Here is a 16511-nt window from a genome sequence, read left to right as displayed (position 1 = left end):
TTAGTGGTGAAGGGGTGCAGGAGAGGGGCAGTGGCTGGGGGCACAGGAGGGGCACAGGGATGAGGGTGAAGGGGGCAGGAGAGGGGCAGTGGCTGGTGGCACATGAGGGGTGCAGGGGTTGGGGTGCAGGGGTTGCAGGAGAGGGGCAGTGGCTGGGGGCACAGGAGGGGTGCAGGGATTAAGGGCAGAGGGGACACAGCGTAGGGGTTAGGGCACAGGAGGGGGCAGAGTTAGGGGTGGGGGAGGTGCAAGGGTTGGGAGTGCAGGAGCTGGGGGTAAAGGGGGAGGGGGATCGTCCAGGGGCGATGGGGAAGTGCCAAAGTACAAGTTTTGCCCAGGGCACCATTGCCCCTAACGCTGGTCCTTGGTAACATTTCTTGCTGGGAGGGGGAGGGGAGAGACGAGGCGTTTTCTCTCTGTTTCTTTCCTCTCCATTTTCTGCTCCTTCCTTCAATTCCAGAAACCTCCCTTGTGTGTCAGACGGTGCAGTGACGCCCTGCCCACCCCAGGCCTCTGGAGCAGGAAGATCCCAGGAGCTGAGGCTGGATCCAGGGGTGAGTAGCTGGCAGGAAGGAGTCCTAGCAGCTCTTCTGGGAGTGCAGGGGAGGAATGACTCCCCCTTCCCTAGCTTCTCCCCGTGGGGCTCTGGGGAGCAGGGAGGGTTGTGTGATAAATTCCATCCAACTCCCCCTTTGATACAAGCCAAGGGGTGTCTCACCCTCCACAATCTCCTTGGGAGGGCCAAACAAGGGATGTTTTCCACTGCCCAGGAGACCTAGCCAGGGACTGATGTGCTGGAGATATGTTGGGAAAAGGGACTGTCTGAATTGCCAAGGCAGGAAATGAACAATCTACAGCAACGTCATTAACCACAAACACACTCTAGCCATGCTCCAGCCAGTGGGGAAATGGGCAGGAGCTCTGGCTGTTCAGCCATGGCCACACGTACAGAGCTGCACAGCAGTGAGTGTGCTGGGGAAGCTGGTCCGAGTGAACAATTGGAAATGACCCTTCAGTGAGAACAGAACCGGAGTGTAGAAAGGCCCCATGTGGTAAGTGGTTGTGGCTGAGGCCTTAGGGAGCTGGGTTAGAAGCCACAGGGTGTTTCTGTGCAGGTTTGATTCTTGCCAGCTAGGCAAGGCTGCTGTGTGGTGTCTCCATGGCTGCACTTTCAGTGATGCAGGTTTCTCTCCCCTATTGTTCCCTGGGCATCCTACTAGATTGCCAGCTGCTTTTCAACTGCAGAGTGGAGACTATGTGTGTGTGTGGGGAGAGACAGTGTGTGTGTTGGGGAAGAGTGAGTGTGTTGAGGTAGGTAGGAGTGGATCATTATTATCCCTACTTGAAAGAGGGAGGAGCTGAGGCTGAGAAAGGAGAATTGACTTCTCTTAGGTCACACAGCCAGTCAGTGGCAGAGTTGGGAATAGGACCCAAGACCTCTGATTTTCAAACTAACCATCAGATCTTGAATTTCAGACATTGAATGACCTGAATAAAGTGCTCTCAGATGAGCTCCAGACCAACAACAGTGCACAGGAATTATTCAGCAAGTATTTGAGGAGAACTGCAATGTTAGAGAGAATCATGAGCTGCTCAGAGACTATTAATGTAGAGAAGCAGCAAAATTCATCAAACATAGAACTGGTTCTGACTTATTTCCTTGGTCTTAAAAGAGAACAACAAGGATCTGAGTTTCCTCCCTGTCAATAACCCCCTGCTCAGCCAATCAGGGTAGAGACTGAGGACGGGAGGCTGAGGGTTCTCACCAGAGAGCCCAAAGGATGGCCCAGGTCACTGGTGGGGATCACTGCCCGAGCACTATTTCAGCCCCACATTTTTGGGTGGACCTCCCACAGTGGGACCTGCAGAGCACTGCCCCGCCACACAACCACACACACCTCCCTCCCTCCCGGTGTTGTGAGCAGAACAGGAGAAAGGACAAAAGAAGCAAGAGATGAAGAGAAAGGAGGGAGGGATGGAGGAAAAGGTGAAAGAAAAAGGACAAATCCTAATGTCCCCAGTGATTCTAAGAGACAAAATCTCAGGTGCGCAATAAAATTCTGCCTTCTTAAGCTCCTGTTTTCCATGCCTAGAATTCAACTGTCACCAGATGGATCAGACTGAACAGGTTTCAAACCTCCAGGAGGCTCTTACCTTCTAAACAGGGACGGCTGTTTTCTAGTAAAATCACTGAAAGGGAAGGAGAAAACTCAAAAGAGGTTCCTCCTGGCGCTCACGTCCGTGAACCCGAATATTCTCTCAGTCCTCAGAGAGAGACCTGGAGAAGGAGAGTTGCTGGAGCAAAGCCACAGGGGTCTCTGAGGTTTCCCTGGCCCCTCGCCCCTGTCCTGCCTGGCTGATGTCAGCATCTCTCTGTGAGGTCACCACCTCCCCACCACCTTGGACCAATAGGCTGAGGTCCTGCAAAAGGCCTTTGTGATGTCACTGCCACACCCCTCCCTTGCTGGGCCAATGTCCTGCCCCTGGCCAGGCCCTTTGGAGGTTTGAGCTACTCCCTGTGGTCACCCCACTCAAGGAGCATTCGTTCTAGGCAGCAAGCCGGCTAGACAGGGAAACATCAGACGCTGCTCCCAATGCTACACTCAGTTTTTCAGATATTAGTTGACTTTATGGCCAGAAGAGACCATTAGAGCATGTAATCTGACCCCCTGCATATCACAGGCCTGCTGTATGACACAATAGCAGGTGAGGGAGGGGGCTGATGAGGCGAGGGGCGGGTGAGCCGGCAGCACGGGAGGGGGAGCTGAGGAGGCGAGTGGGGCTGGTGAGCCGGCAGCAGGGGACTGAGGAGACGAGCTATGAATCAGTGGCTGACCTGTTCTGCTGATCTGGTCTGGCTCCCAGCCCCTCTCCAAGGGTTGCATCTGTCTGGAGGTGCTGCCTTCCACGCCTTCCTCAGTCCCACCTCATTCACTCAACAGGGCAACTGATTACCAAGTGAGGGGAAGATCTTATTCTACTTCTAGCAAAAATACATTTTCCTTTTACCTTAATTATACTACCTTAGGGGCCCGCTATATTACCAAGGTTCAATGCCACCGTTTTGGGGCAGGAGGGTTTGTTTCCACGGGGCGGGTGGCGCTTCGGGGGGATTGTTTCAGGGAGGGGCTCAGTGGCGCTGGTGTTCAGTGAGGCCGGGGGGGTTTCATCCCTCAGCTGTTTTCTTTGGAGTAATATTGCCCTCGCTGCTCAGAGGAGGGAACCGGTTGTTATGATTTTGGCAGCTCATCACTGGATACATTCCCTCATTGGCTACCATTGTTTGGCCAGCAGGGAAGTGCTTCTTGTCCAACAAGGCAGCCAGATTGGGACCCGTAGGCATGGAATGGCTCTGAAGGAATCAGATGTTTCTCTGTGCTTCATCTAACTTTGGATCCAAATGGTAAAAGACAGTTGTGCCCAATTTAATCATGGCGTCCTTCAGGAGTGTGACCAATGCCACTTAACTAGGGAGCAGGTTCTAAAAATAGTTTACCTGGGCCACAGGTCACCACAGCTTCCATCTCAGGGGTGAAAATCAACCACTAGTACCTGCAATTTCTACCTGAGCTCTTGTCAAATCTTTGACCTTACTTGGAGTAATTTTACACTTCTCTGGCGTAGAAGACCAACCGCACAACAGATCAGTAGCGACAGTGAGGTACAACTCCCCCTACTGTGCCCTTTTATTTCTTTAATCTGGTGGCACAGATTTAAATTAGGGACTAAATTCAGGTGCGGTTTAGAATCCCTGTAAGACACCAAATGTCAGGTCTCTATTAAAAATAGGTATCTTTCTGCAACTACAGCACATTCAACACGGATTTCATTTTCTACACATTTGCAGCATCTCCCAGGGGTGAGCTGAAGAGAAAAGTCACTTCCATGTTTCCCATCTCTACCTAGCTAGGGATTGTATTTGCCAAATGTTAGGGATTTTAAGGGGTCCCACTTGCCCCAGACTGTGTCTCGCTTGCCCCATGTTGAATTAGCTGAGCATAATTAACATTAGGCCATTATAGGTCAGCTTGATATTAAGACATAGGATAGCTGGTATGGCATAATCGAAAGGCCAACAGGAGAAAGGGGAACCAACGCCTACTGATAATTGTGAAACATGGCCTAGTATAACAACATATTAGCAATGGAAAATTAATAAAGAGTCTTGTACAATGTAGCCGCACGTAGGTGGGCGCACATGTAGTTGGGAGGGGGCTTGCTGTGCAACTCTATTGGAAGTAGTTGTATTGGGCAATTTGGTAAACAATAAGGCGTTATTAACAATTAAGATCCAGACCCCCACCCATAGGGTCAGAAGCAAACTGCATCCTAACCCCTGCCTTTCAGGCCCAGGTCTGTTAGCAAAACCCAATTGCTATATAGAACAAAGGTTAACTTCTGCAATTCTTGTCTGTCTATATCAGGGGCATGAGGGGGGGGGGGTGATGAAGAAACCAGAGAAAGGGGAACTGAGGGAAGCTCAGCTAGAATGCTGAGCCTTATCCAATGCAACCGCAAAGGAGGGGTCTTACAGGCAGGCAGACTACCAACGAAAACTGCCCAGAAACAATAAAAGGAAACACCATGTATGAAAAAAAACTGAAGTAGCTTGCAAATGTCACAACTGATACTCCCAAATAAGGGTATTTTAAGTAAATGCTAATTTGCGGTTTTAAACTTTATAAGCTCGGTAAAATTTGTAACAGGCAGAGGGGAGTTTTAACCCTCTCCCTGCATGCATGCTTGTACTATAATAAAAGTGCCTCAGTGTGTCTGACCCAAAATCAAAGGCGTGGTCAATTTTTCCACGACAATTTGGGGGCTCGTCCGGGATCCACAGATGACATCCCTGGATCAGAGGACCGCGGGCAGTTCCCTTCCAACCCCAGGGCCCATCTGAGAGGTAAGAGACCTTTTGAAATCTCTGATATCAGGGGCTTGGGAGAGGACTGGTCCGTAGGCTCTGGCTGGGGTAAGTCACAAGCTGGATCCAACCTTGGGACATGGTCAGACACACCTGAGGCCCTTACTTAGGCCTTGATAGACTCGAGCTGGGGTTTGGGAGGGAACGGGTGTCTAGTGCAGTCGGGAGACGTCTCGGGAGTCAGGTTGAGTATCCGGCTCAACCCCGGGCTGAGCCTTGCCTCGGCCCGGTGTTCAGGGGTCAGGTTGAGTATCCGGCTCAACCCCGGGCTGAGCCTTGCCTCGGCCCGGTGTTCAGGGGTCAGGTTGAGTATCCGGCTCAACCCCGGGCTGAGCCTTGCCTCGGCCCGGTGTCAGGGGTCAGGTTGAGTATCCGGCTCAACCCCGGGCTGAGCCTTGCCTCGGCCCGGTGTTCAGGGGTCACGGTGTGCCGGCAGCCCCTCGGACCACGCTCTTTGGGTCCGGAGAAAACTGATCGCCTATTAGAGCTGGGCGTTCGGCGTCCCGGAGCCACTAGGTTGGGAGGGACCAGGGGTAGTTTCAGCCCTGGCGAGCTGTGCCAGGAAACGTGCCAGTGTGAGTGAGGCCGTGCGGCCTGTGTGTGTGTATAAGGCCGAGCAGCCGGAGTGTTGTTGGTTGTGGAAAGCAAGCTCCACAACCCGCTTGAAGAGAGATTGAAAAGCTTCCCTGACTGGCAGGCTTTGGTAAGTGGCTAACCAGTCAGGGTGCTTGTGTTGTTCCCTATCCTGTTGCCCTTACCCCTCCATATCCCCATGGCCCTGTGACCGTTCTTTGAACACTGCCTTGTAAAAGGCCGCAGAGTCCCTTTTGTTCCCCCGGAGCCATAAGCTCCCTTCCCTTCCTCGGAGAGGAGGGAAGCCCCAGGAAACCGTACCGTCAGCTCAAAAGCTACTGCAGCACCGTTGGCTTGAAGGCTGGTGCCCAGGGCTGGAGAGGGACGTACGGGGACCACGGGTTGTTCAGTCAGCCCGCCCCCCTTGTCCGCTTTCCTGTAGGTTCGCCAGAGGGAAAATGCCTGGGAACCTGCTCCCTTGTGTTCCTGCCATGAAAAAAGGGCAGGCCGAGTTGGGCCATTAGTGTAGAACTGTGGTAACCCCCGAGTTAGCATCCTGGTGTGATTGGCTTGAGTGAAGTGTGCTGTGGTGAGCATGGGGGCCAAAGGATCGAAAGTCCTGCCGGTCCCACCCCAAGGCACGCCTGCTGCTTATATGTACGTACATTATAGGTCGTCGACGTGTAAATATTTAGAAAAATGGAATTGGTATACCAGAAATGATCCAAAACTGCAATTTCCCCTGAAGGGAAGTTTTGACCTTGACGGGATTGTACACCTCAGGGGTGCACTCCTTGTCAACGCCATGCCTGTATTGTGAAGGTTGTTTTGTGTCGGTTATAGGTTTGGGGTTAGAACCCCCGAGGTAGAAGTCGCTATGAACCCTGGGGAAGTGAGTAACCCCGGAGTGGTCCTAGAGAATAAGGTTGGCCAAGGCTCCCGTCAGCAATAGGCAGACAGTGGAGGGGCCGTAAAACTAGCTGTCAGTAATTGAAGCTAACAGCCCGTAGATGTGCCAGTGAATGCTGAAATAATTGAGCGTTACACCCTGACTGCTGGTGAGAGAGGCAAAGGGGTGTGATGTGTTTTGTTGTATGTTTTGTCCACTGTGCTAGCATGTCTGTTAAGTGTTTTATAGTTAGCCCTTTGGGGATGCCTGTCAGCTAGGTTGTAATTGTCTGCCCGGTATCCGTAATGGGGGCAAAAGGGGAATCTAGGTAGATTCCCATGCCAGAGAAGGGCACTCCTGCCACGTATATATACTCATATTATGGTCCTAGAAAGTAGGCAGGGAGCTGTTGCCCGGCCTCCACTGGCCCCGAGGGAAAGAAATATCAAAAGATTTGCTTTGTGAATTAAATTGTGCAATCTGTTGTACCCCAAATGGTGTGTATCTGGATGTGTCTGATCCCGCTCACAATGAGGTCCTGGCAGGTTTTCAGAAGGACACTCTGAAGGAGCAGACTGACCCCAGCCCTTCCTCGTTGCAACAGGAATAGCTGGTTAAAGTCTCTCCCTCCCTGTGGGCTTTGTGAGCCGATCATGCCAACCGGGTTGGGCACATTGGGGCTGCCCAACTGGCTGAAATTTGTCTAAACCCAGCAGGACCACTTCCCAAAGTGTAGTAAACCCTCTCTCAAACTAGACCAAGAGAGGAATTTTACTGTGCTGTTCATGCTGTTGTTTTCAGTGCTGAGGGGTTGTCACCGGCTCAGAGAAGGATTGTATTAAGTCTAGACATATAAAAATGTTATTAATAAATAATATGCATCAAAATGTGATGTGTGTATGTAAATAGATAGATGGGGGGTTAAGTCAAAAGCCCGCCCTCCTTGCTAAATTGGTAGTGAAACAATGCCTGTGCCCATGAAAAGAAAAAAATGTAGCAAGAAAAAAGGATCGGGCCCATACAAGCAGGCAACCGCAGTTTGAGGAAGTTAAAAGAAGGAAAGTTAAAAATTAACTCTGTAGTTATTGGAGGAAATTAAGCAATAAGACTGTCTGTGAATAATCCAGGCAAGAGGTTATATAAGTAAAAATCATTTGACTATAAAGGATAGTCAATTTTGTTAAAAACACATATGGTGGGTACAATCTTTGTTTTATAATAAATTGGTGTTGTTTTGGGGTTGTAAAAACAAACAAAAAGAAACTAGTGTTAATTTTGGTATTTAATATTTGATCCTTAAGGTAATTTAATGTGTTATAAAATTTTGGTAAGAGATTTTGAATCTGGTTTGGTAACAAATAGCAAATAGAAGCTGTAGTAAGAACCCCACACTAAGCCTTAAGGTGGCTCTATGCAATCAACGGTTATGTTGTCAAAGAAAAGCCAAAATGGCTTGTGTTTTCCATTTAAAAATCAACATGTATTTAAGAACAGAAGTTAAAAGGTAGAAACCATTAAAACCTGACCTGTCTATAGAACAAATACAGGAAATATGGGGAGTAATTTAAGTAATTCCTCAGTTTTGCCTGCAATCAGTAAGGAAAATTATTTAGATTAATTTTATGTTTGAATGTTGTAATTGTAAGTATGTGTTAGTTTTAGTAAAGTATTCTCTTGTGAAAAGACAAATGCCAAAACTGCTGTAAAACTGTGAGTAGCAACAGTAATTATGAACTTAATGTACTGAAAAAAAAATTATAACAAGTTGTGCAACTTCATAGATCTAGTATGGTTAAATGCCTTTTGAAGGCCACTCCCAATTGAAAGGCCAGATTAAGCTTTTATAAAATTTATACCAGGGCACCCAATGCAACTATCAACAGTGCCCTGCTGGCTTTGGCTCAGATGGACATTCATTTAATAAATAACACAATGCTTAATTATTGCAAGAGACTAATGAAATGTGTTAGGTCTTTTATATATAATAGCTCTGCTGCTTGCTGGAACCAGAAGGCTGAATCTACATGGAAGTCCACCAGTGAGAAACTACTCTGGCCTCATTCTGAAAGACCCTTATCAAATCCTATTAATTACCAACACCGCTGTGAAGTGCCGAGAACTGACTACCTGCCCATGTTTCTCACTGTAATGGCTCTCCGACTGATGAGCGGTCTATCTTTCCTTCTGGCGTTGTTGCTCCTTCTAGACAACAGGAGTAAAGGACAGGGTAAAGATGTGGCAACTTTTCCTTTGTCTGCTGACAAACCCACTGAGCCTTTGAATCTTACTAAAAACACAACCTTTCCACCTGAGGACATAATAAAGCCTCCAAGCAAGCAAGGTAATAGTGCTAGCAACCTCTCCCTTGCTGCCTCACTGCCGGACAGCTAAGTGAATTAAGACTACGAAATCTCGAAGAATAGCTTGCGGAAGCTAGCCAAAACTACCTGAAAATGAAACTTGTAGTGTTCCTCAAACTCTCCTCCTTAATGAACTTAGGGTGGGATGGGGCTGATGGAGCAGCTGAATGGTCGCTCGGTAGCGCCCAAGACTTTGTTGCCTTGCTTTGCTCATGTAACCCATGGTTTGGCCCACGTGAGCAAAGGAGGGATAATTACACTGGTGTCACGACACTAGTAGTACACAATAGTGGTAAGCCAGTCCGGACTAACCGGCAGCTCACCCCACTCTGTGGGGCCTGTCTGTGAATATCTGAATTGACTTTATCAACATGCCAAACGGTTGCTCATATAAATATGTGTCTGTATAGTCTCTGGATGGATTGGAGCCTTGCCTTGTGCAGAGGCTGCCTCCATCACAGTAGCAAAGAAATTGTTTAGGGATTTTTATTCATGATTCGGTCTCCCTGTTTCTATAAACAGTAACCGAGGTATCCACTTTATGGGTCAGGACATGCAGCAAGTCTGCAAGACTCTCCACATTGAGCAGCATTTACATTGTGCTCACCACCCTCAGTATGTAGGGACAGTGGAACGGGAAAAGGGGAACTTGCAAACAAACTAGCCAAACTGTGTAAGGAAACAATCTTTGACATAGATGCATTCTATGACAAGGTAGATAAAATGCTAGTTTCTGGAATCTGCCACGATACTCATGGAAAAGTCTGTTTTCCTGCCTAGAGGCCATCCCTGTAGCAGATAACATCACCTGTACCTTATTACAGTATTCTCCCTCTCGTACTACAAACCCAGAGGCATCGCAGGAAGTTGTCCACGTATATAACCAATAGCTGTGGTATAGCCCCTATAGAAAAGAGACCCAGAGGGATTCAAATAAATTATACTTAATGCCACGTTAGGAACTATCAGGTTTACTTTACCGTTAACTCCCTTTCAAATTGCCGCTATTTGTCCAAGTATTTGTGAAACCCAACAGCCTGAAGGTAAATTGGACCAACTGGAAAAGTATACCCAGTATTATTTCTGGGGCGCAGTTAACTCAGGTGTAGGCAGGAATGGGTGGATTGCACGTTATTTCAGCCCTTAGTTCTATGACCCAAAAGGTATTAAGAGGTGGTATTAAATATCACTGATGCTGGAAAGGAATTGCAGTGGGATCTGGCATGTTTGGGATTTCCTGAGTGACCAGCTAATGGCCATTCAGAGTGATCTTGAGCACCAGGCTTGGCCCACGGCCCTTACAGACATCTCAGGAGTACCGTCTGACCTGTGGTCATGGAAGCATAATTGGAAATTCTCTGGGCAAAAGTGTGTGCATTCACAGTACTCCTTCCAAGCATATGGACCAGTTAAAGAAAGTGTGAGCTTCTACATACCGAATCCTGCCAGGCCCGTGGGAAGCATGCATATGAGATTGGGTAATTCGCCAAGACATTTGGGAAATCAAGCCACCTGATATGCCTAGCCCATTACATTATCAAAACCCTCTAGCCCTCCATACCTCTAGGTACATATAGTGGGGACTATCAAAAGGAGGGTTGTCCATGCATATTTGTTTTTTGTTATTGTTGTTGTAAAGCTTGTTGTCCCTGCCCTATATTTGCTTTGTTTATGCCACTTTATTAAGTGGCCCTTGTTCCCTTGAGGGAAATAAATCCCTGTCTGCCTGAAACCCTGGAAGCACCCTATAAAATGAGCCTACAAGTTTTGAGGTCCAGGCCTTAATTAATATTCACATTGAGGAAGTTGATGCCATTGATTTGGCATCAAAAGGAGGGAATTGTTAGGGATTTTAAGGGGTCCCACTTGCCCCAGACTGTGTCTCGCTTGCCCCATGTTGAATTAGCTGAGCATAATTAACATTAGGCCATTATAGGTCAGCTTGATATTAAGACATAGGATAGCTGGTATGGCATAATCGAAAGGCCAACAGGAGAAAGGGGAACCAACGCCTACTGATAATTGTGAAACATGGCCTAGTATAACAACATATTAGCAATGGAAAATTAATAAAGAGTCTTGTACAATGTAGCCGCACGTAGGTGGGCGCACATGTAGTTGGGAGGGGGCTTGCTGTGCAACTCTATTGGAAGTAGTTGTATTGGGCAATTTGGTAAACAATAAGGCGTTATTAACAATTAAGATCCAGACCCCCACCCATAGGGTCAGAAGCAAACTGCATCCTAACCCCTGCCTTTCAGGCCCAGGTCTGTTAGCAAAACCCAATTGCTATATAGAACAAAGGTTAACTTCTGCAATTCTTGTCTGTCTATATCAGGGGCATGAGGGGGGGGGGGTGATGAAGAAACCAGAGAAAGGGGAACTGAGGGAAGCTCAGCTAGAATGCTGAGCCTTATCCAATGCAACCGCAAAGGAGGGGTCTTACAGGCAGGCAGACTACCAACGAAAACTGCCCAGAAACAATAAAAGGAAACACCATGTATGAAAAAAACTGAAGTAGCTTGCAAATGTCACAACTGATACTCCCAAATAAGGGTATTTTAAGTAAATGCTAATTTGCGGTTTTAAACTTTATAAGCTCGGTAAAATTTGTAACAGGCAGAGGGGAATTTTAACCCTCTCCCTGCATGCATGCTTGTACTATAATAAAAGTGCCTCAGTGTGTCTGACCCAAAATCAAAGGCGTGGTCAATTTTTCCACGACACCAAATAATAGGCAACATGCAGCTAATGGGGAAGGAGATCTCTTCAGGAGCCACTCCCTGCAGGGCCTGGGCCACAACGGCTTTGGGAGCTCAATGCATGGGCACTTTGTTTAGTTACAAGTTATTTACGAGGGAATCCTCTTCCCAGCCCTTTAGAAAAAATACTGACCTAACCAATTGCACAACAGGGGGACTGGGATGATGATGGGGTAAATCAGAGGGCTTCCCTTATTCCCCATCTTATTCTGTTGTTACAGAGGGTGAAATGACATTTTCCCCATCCCTGCCCTGTTCCTGCTCTCTTATAGTTCAATATATTTTAAATGAGAAAAATGGTAGTATAAATATCTGCTCTGCAGCACAACCTGAACCAACATCAGAGCAACTGGGAATGAAACAACTTCTTCCCCAAGAGTGAACTCGATGACTAAGAATTGCTGTGAAATGGGGGAACAGTATAACCGTGATGCTCAGGGTTTGTTAAGACTAGGAACAGTGATGGAGTTTAGGTCAGGTCAAGGGGAAAGCTAATGCCAACCCCTGCACCTGGGCTGCATCTGCTCTACAACTATAATTGTCTTGTTACACCAAGATCACTAACTTGAGCAGCCAACGCCATGTGCAGCCCTAGTGGATGTCAGGCACAGGTAGCTTTAGCCTCAGTGTAGCTTGTTGGAATCAAACCTCTCTCCCCCCACCTGGAGCTGATGAACATTCCTGGCTGGAGGGGGACACACTCCTTCGATTCAAAAGGAAAGGAGTTGATAGAAAAGATCACAGGACTGACCCCAAAGAAGGGTGAACTGCAAAAGGCAGAAGCAGGCAACTGATCTGGTGGAGCTGAGACACCACGGTGAAGATGGTGCAAAAATCACTATGTGGGAATTAGCAAATGTGATTAAAAAGAAAAAAGCTTTCTCCAGCCCTAGTCAAGGGATTTATTACAGTTCTCTCTCATGTGGACTCTCTGATGTCTGATAAGGGCAGAGCGTTGATTGAAGCTTTTCCCGCACTCAGAGCATGTGTAGGGCGTCTCCCCTGTGTGGATTCTCCGATGTCTGATAAGGGTTGAGCGCTGACTGAAGCTTTTCCCGCACTCATGGCATGTGTAGGGCGTCTCTCCTGTGTGGATTCTCCGATGTCTGATAAGGCGTGAGCTCCGACTGAAGCTTTTCCCACACTCAGAGCACGTGTAGGGCTTCTCCCCTGTGTGGATTCTCCTGTGTGCGCTCAGGGCAAAGCTCTGCTTGAAGCTTTTCCCACACTCAGAGCACGTGTAAGGCGTCTCCCCAGTGTGGATTCTCTCATGTCTGATAAGGTGAGACCTCCGCCCAAAGCTATTCCCGCACTCAGAGCACGTGTAGGGCTTCTCCCCTGTGTGGATTCTCTGATGTGTGATAAGGGCAGAGCTCTGACTAAAGCTTTTCCCGCACTCAGAGCATGTGTAGGGCGTCTCCCCTGTGTGGATTCTCTCATGTCTGATAAGGTGAGAGCTCCCATTGAAGCTTTTCCCGCACTCATGGCACATGTAGCGTGTCTCTTCCAAGTTGATTCTGTCGCATGGAATAAGGTCTGAGTGGCTACTGTAGTTTTCCTCTGGCCTCTGCTGAGTCTCACAGGCTTTTGTGTTTTCTGGGAGTGCACAACTCCTGGAAACATTCCCTTTGGATCTTCCTGATAACATCCAATGTGGATCTACTTGCACATTGTCTTCTTGCTGGGCTTTCTCCTCCTCCTTCTCACTCACCATCCCCTCGCCGGATGGGAGACAGAGAGAATCCAGACATAGGTCACTCCCTGTGCCTGAGAAAAAGGGAATGTCAGAGAGAGGAGTGGAAAAAGGGATGAACAAACCAAAATATATGTGGGAGAGATCAAACCTCTCAGGAGATCATTTTCCCCAAACCCTTCCACAGAGAAGAGAGGAAGGCATCAGTTCTGGATCCTCATTGCACCATAACTCTCAGGGGAAAGTGAGATCGGGGAGGGACCTGCTGCCAGTTGTCAGTCAGGGTAGGAGGGAAGCCATGAGTGACATCTGCCATAATGATTCCACATCTGCAGGGAACAATCCTGAACTTGGAGAGCTCACAAGGTCTTTGTAGGGCATCCCAAATGTTTCCTGCATTCCTAAGCAGTTGTTGAGTTGTTTAACTGATTCCTCACCTGCGAAGGCAGCTCTTGGGAGCACTTCTTTCTCAGAGCCCTGGAGGTCCGGGACCCACGGCTCTTCCCCTCGTTCCAGCTGCGAGATCACATCAGGTTTGGAAATTGGATACCCTACTGCAGGGAAAGAAAACAAGGAGGTCAGTGGAATTGGTGGGATACTTGTCACAAAGAATAGTCCATAGTTTTAACCCCCATCTCATTTTTAGGCAGTAACATCTGTAGCCCTCAGGATTCATCTGCTTGCCTGCATCAATATCTCTTTTCTTATAAGTACAGTATTGTGATAGGTTTATTAATTCCTATTACAAATATGTTTGGCTGTACTGCAAGAAACCTACAGGCCAAAAACCTGCATTTTAAGCTAAAGCAAAGTTAGCATAGCTATATCCTGTGCCCTTTACCCAGAAATGGAACTGTTTTTCCTATACCCAAATAAAGTGCCTACGCTTAGGTCTAAGACCCTTTACCTAGACCAACAGACAATGAAGAATAGCAAAGGGATTTTTCAAAGTTGCACTCACAGACTGAACAAGTACCCTACAAGTGCGCAGATACCTGCCATCCACACGCACACACATAGTAGCCTATGGAGTAAGCATACCCTAACATTTCTATGGGGGAAGACTGAAAGTTGGGCATAAGAGGAAGGATTTCCAGCATTTATTTCTATCAAAAGTGGTAACCTACCTCACTATGGTATCCCTGCCCCACCTTGACCTCCTCCTTCTTCACTACACTTCACCATCTTCACTGGTGAGGCCTCATTTGGAGTACTGTGTCCAGTTTTGGGCCCCACACTACAAGAAGGATGTGGATAAATTGGAGAGAGTCCAGCGGAGGGCAACAAAAATGATTAGGGGGTTGAAGCACATGACTTATGAGGAGAGGCTGAGGGAACTGGGATTGTTTAGTCTGCAGAAGAGAAGAATGAGGGGGGATTTGATAGCTACTTTCAACTACCTGAAAGGGGGTTCCAAGGAGGATGGATCTAGACTGTTCTCAGTGGTTGAAGATGACAGAACAAGGAGTAATGGTCTCAAGTTGCAGAGGGGGAGGTTTAGGTTGGACATTAGGATAAACTTTTTCACTAGTAGGGTGGTGAAGAACTGGAATGGGTTCCCTAGGGAGGTGGTGGAATCGCCTTCCTTAGAGGTTTTTAAGGTCAGGCTTGACAAAGCCCTGGCTGGGATGATTTAGTTGGGTTTGGTCCTGCTTTGAGCAGGGGGTTGGACTAGATGACCTCCTGAGGTCCCTTCCAACCCTGAGATTCTATGATTCTATGAACTACGTATTCATGCTATCCATCTACAACAGCTATTAACCAGTAATAGACTGCACTTATTTTCTTTTCAAACTTTAAGTTCAAAAGGGACTCGGCTAAGCTTGGTCTCTCTAAATGTTATTTTAGTTTGTGTATCAGATTATTTAGTTGAGCTAAAAAATAAATTCTAAAGTAGCTTTGACAGCTCTTTGCATTAGTTTCCTCTGCAAGGGGTGTGAAACCGGAACCGCCAGAGGTGAGGCCAACACCAATTTATCAAAACGGGGTGAATATTAACCAAAGTTTGCAGCACATAATATTGTATCATCATATGTATCTCTTGTAAAACAGGTAGAATTACAGAGTTACAATTGTATTACTGTGATTCAATTTACTCACTATTTCATTGAGTTTAATAAAAAGTCGTTATGACTATATCTGTCTCCGTGTGAGCTTCCTGTCATACCCCGAAAGGTCCCTTTATCAATTCTGTGGAACCCGATTCGAAACACGAACTTTTATCTTCTGATCAAACAAATTGGCGAGCCTAAACCCATATTAATTAATATAAATGATTAAGTATTATTAATTAATTAATATAACTACAAAACAAATTAAAGTTGATTAATCAAATCAACATTACTCACACACCCCAAATAAGACTACGCATCCCAAGGCCATCTTCCTTGGCTCAAAGTGGCCGGAGAGTTACTATTATAACAAATCATATTCACTACCTTAGTGCCTAACGACCAACTAACAGTGGGTCCCCATTGTGCTAGGCAAAGTGCAAACAGAGAACTGTAGATGGCCCATGCTCTGAAGAATTTACCATCTAAATCAGGGGTAGGCAACCTGCGGCAGCGAGCTGATTTTCAGTGGCACTCACACTGCCTGGGTCCTGGCCCCTGGTCCAAGGGGGGGCTCTGCATTTTAATTTAATTTTAAATTAAGCTTCTTAAACATTTTAAAAACCTTATTTACTTTACTTACAACAATAGTTTAGTTCTATATTATAGACTTATAGAAAGAGACAGTCTAAAAACATTAAAATGTGTTACTGGCACACGGAACCTTAAATTAGAGTGAATAAATGAAGACTCAGCACAACACTGCTGAAAGGTTGCCGACCCCTGATCTAAATAGACAAGACAGACACAGAATGGGGGAAGGGCTAGAACCCACTGTTAGAATAGAGATATTCAGGCCTGCCTGTAAAGCCTAGACTTTAAGAACATAGGGGTATTTTTATCACTTTGTCTAGCTAAGAATCAAAATCACAGTCTGCCTGTGAATGGGCCTTCTCTCACTAGGATAGTCTGAGGCCTTGTTCTTAGGCTAAGGCCTTTGGCTCAGCACCAGGGGCAGCAATAAGCTGGGAAGCGAAGGGTCACATCCTGACATCCCAAACCAGTCACACTGAAATAAGGTGCTATTGGGCTGTTAGGAAGATGATCCTGTCCCGATAGCGCCCATCAGCACCAGATAAAGAAACAGATCTTAAGGTGGTTAAAGAAAACTTAGTCTGACAGCAGCCTGTCTGGCAAGAAATCCCTTCTCAATGGTTGTGGTTGTGAAACCCTCATTTCTGTATTGTTCTATCTTTATG

At 47.0% G+C, this 16511-nt stretch overlaps 1 long non-coding RNA gene across 1 annotated transcript; it reads left to right on the top strand.

The window, feature by feature from the left end:
* The first annotated feature begins 4801 nt into the window (after positions 1-4801).
* Positions 4802-5889, top strand: LOC120381672. The gene is made up of 2 exons (XR_005588130.1): positions 4802-5108; positions 5169-5889. It is a non-coding gene; the product is annotated as an uncharacterized LOC120381672 (long non-coding RNA).
* The last annotated feature ends 10622 nt before the right edge of the window (positions 5890-16511 follow it).

Source organism: Mauremys reevesii, linkage group 14 (assembly GCF_016161935.1).
Source record: "Mauremys reevesii isolate NIE-2019 linkage group 14, ASM1616193v1, whole genome shotgun sequence".
Classification (NCBI taxonomy): Eukaryota; Metazoa; Chordata; order Testudines; family Geoemydidae; genus Mauremys; species Mauremys reevesii.
Note: the sequence above shows the minus strand (reverse complement) of the source record. Positions and strands in the feature narration are given on the sequence as shown.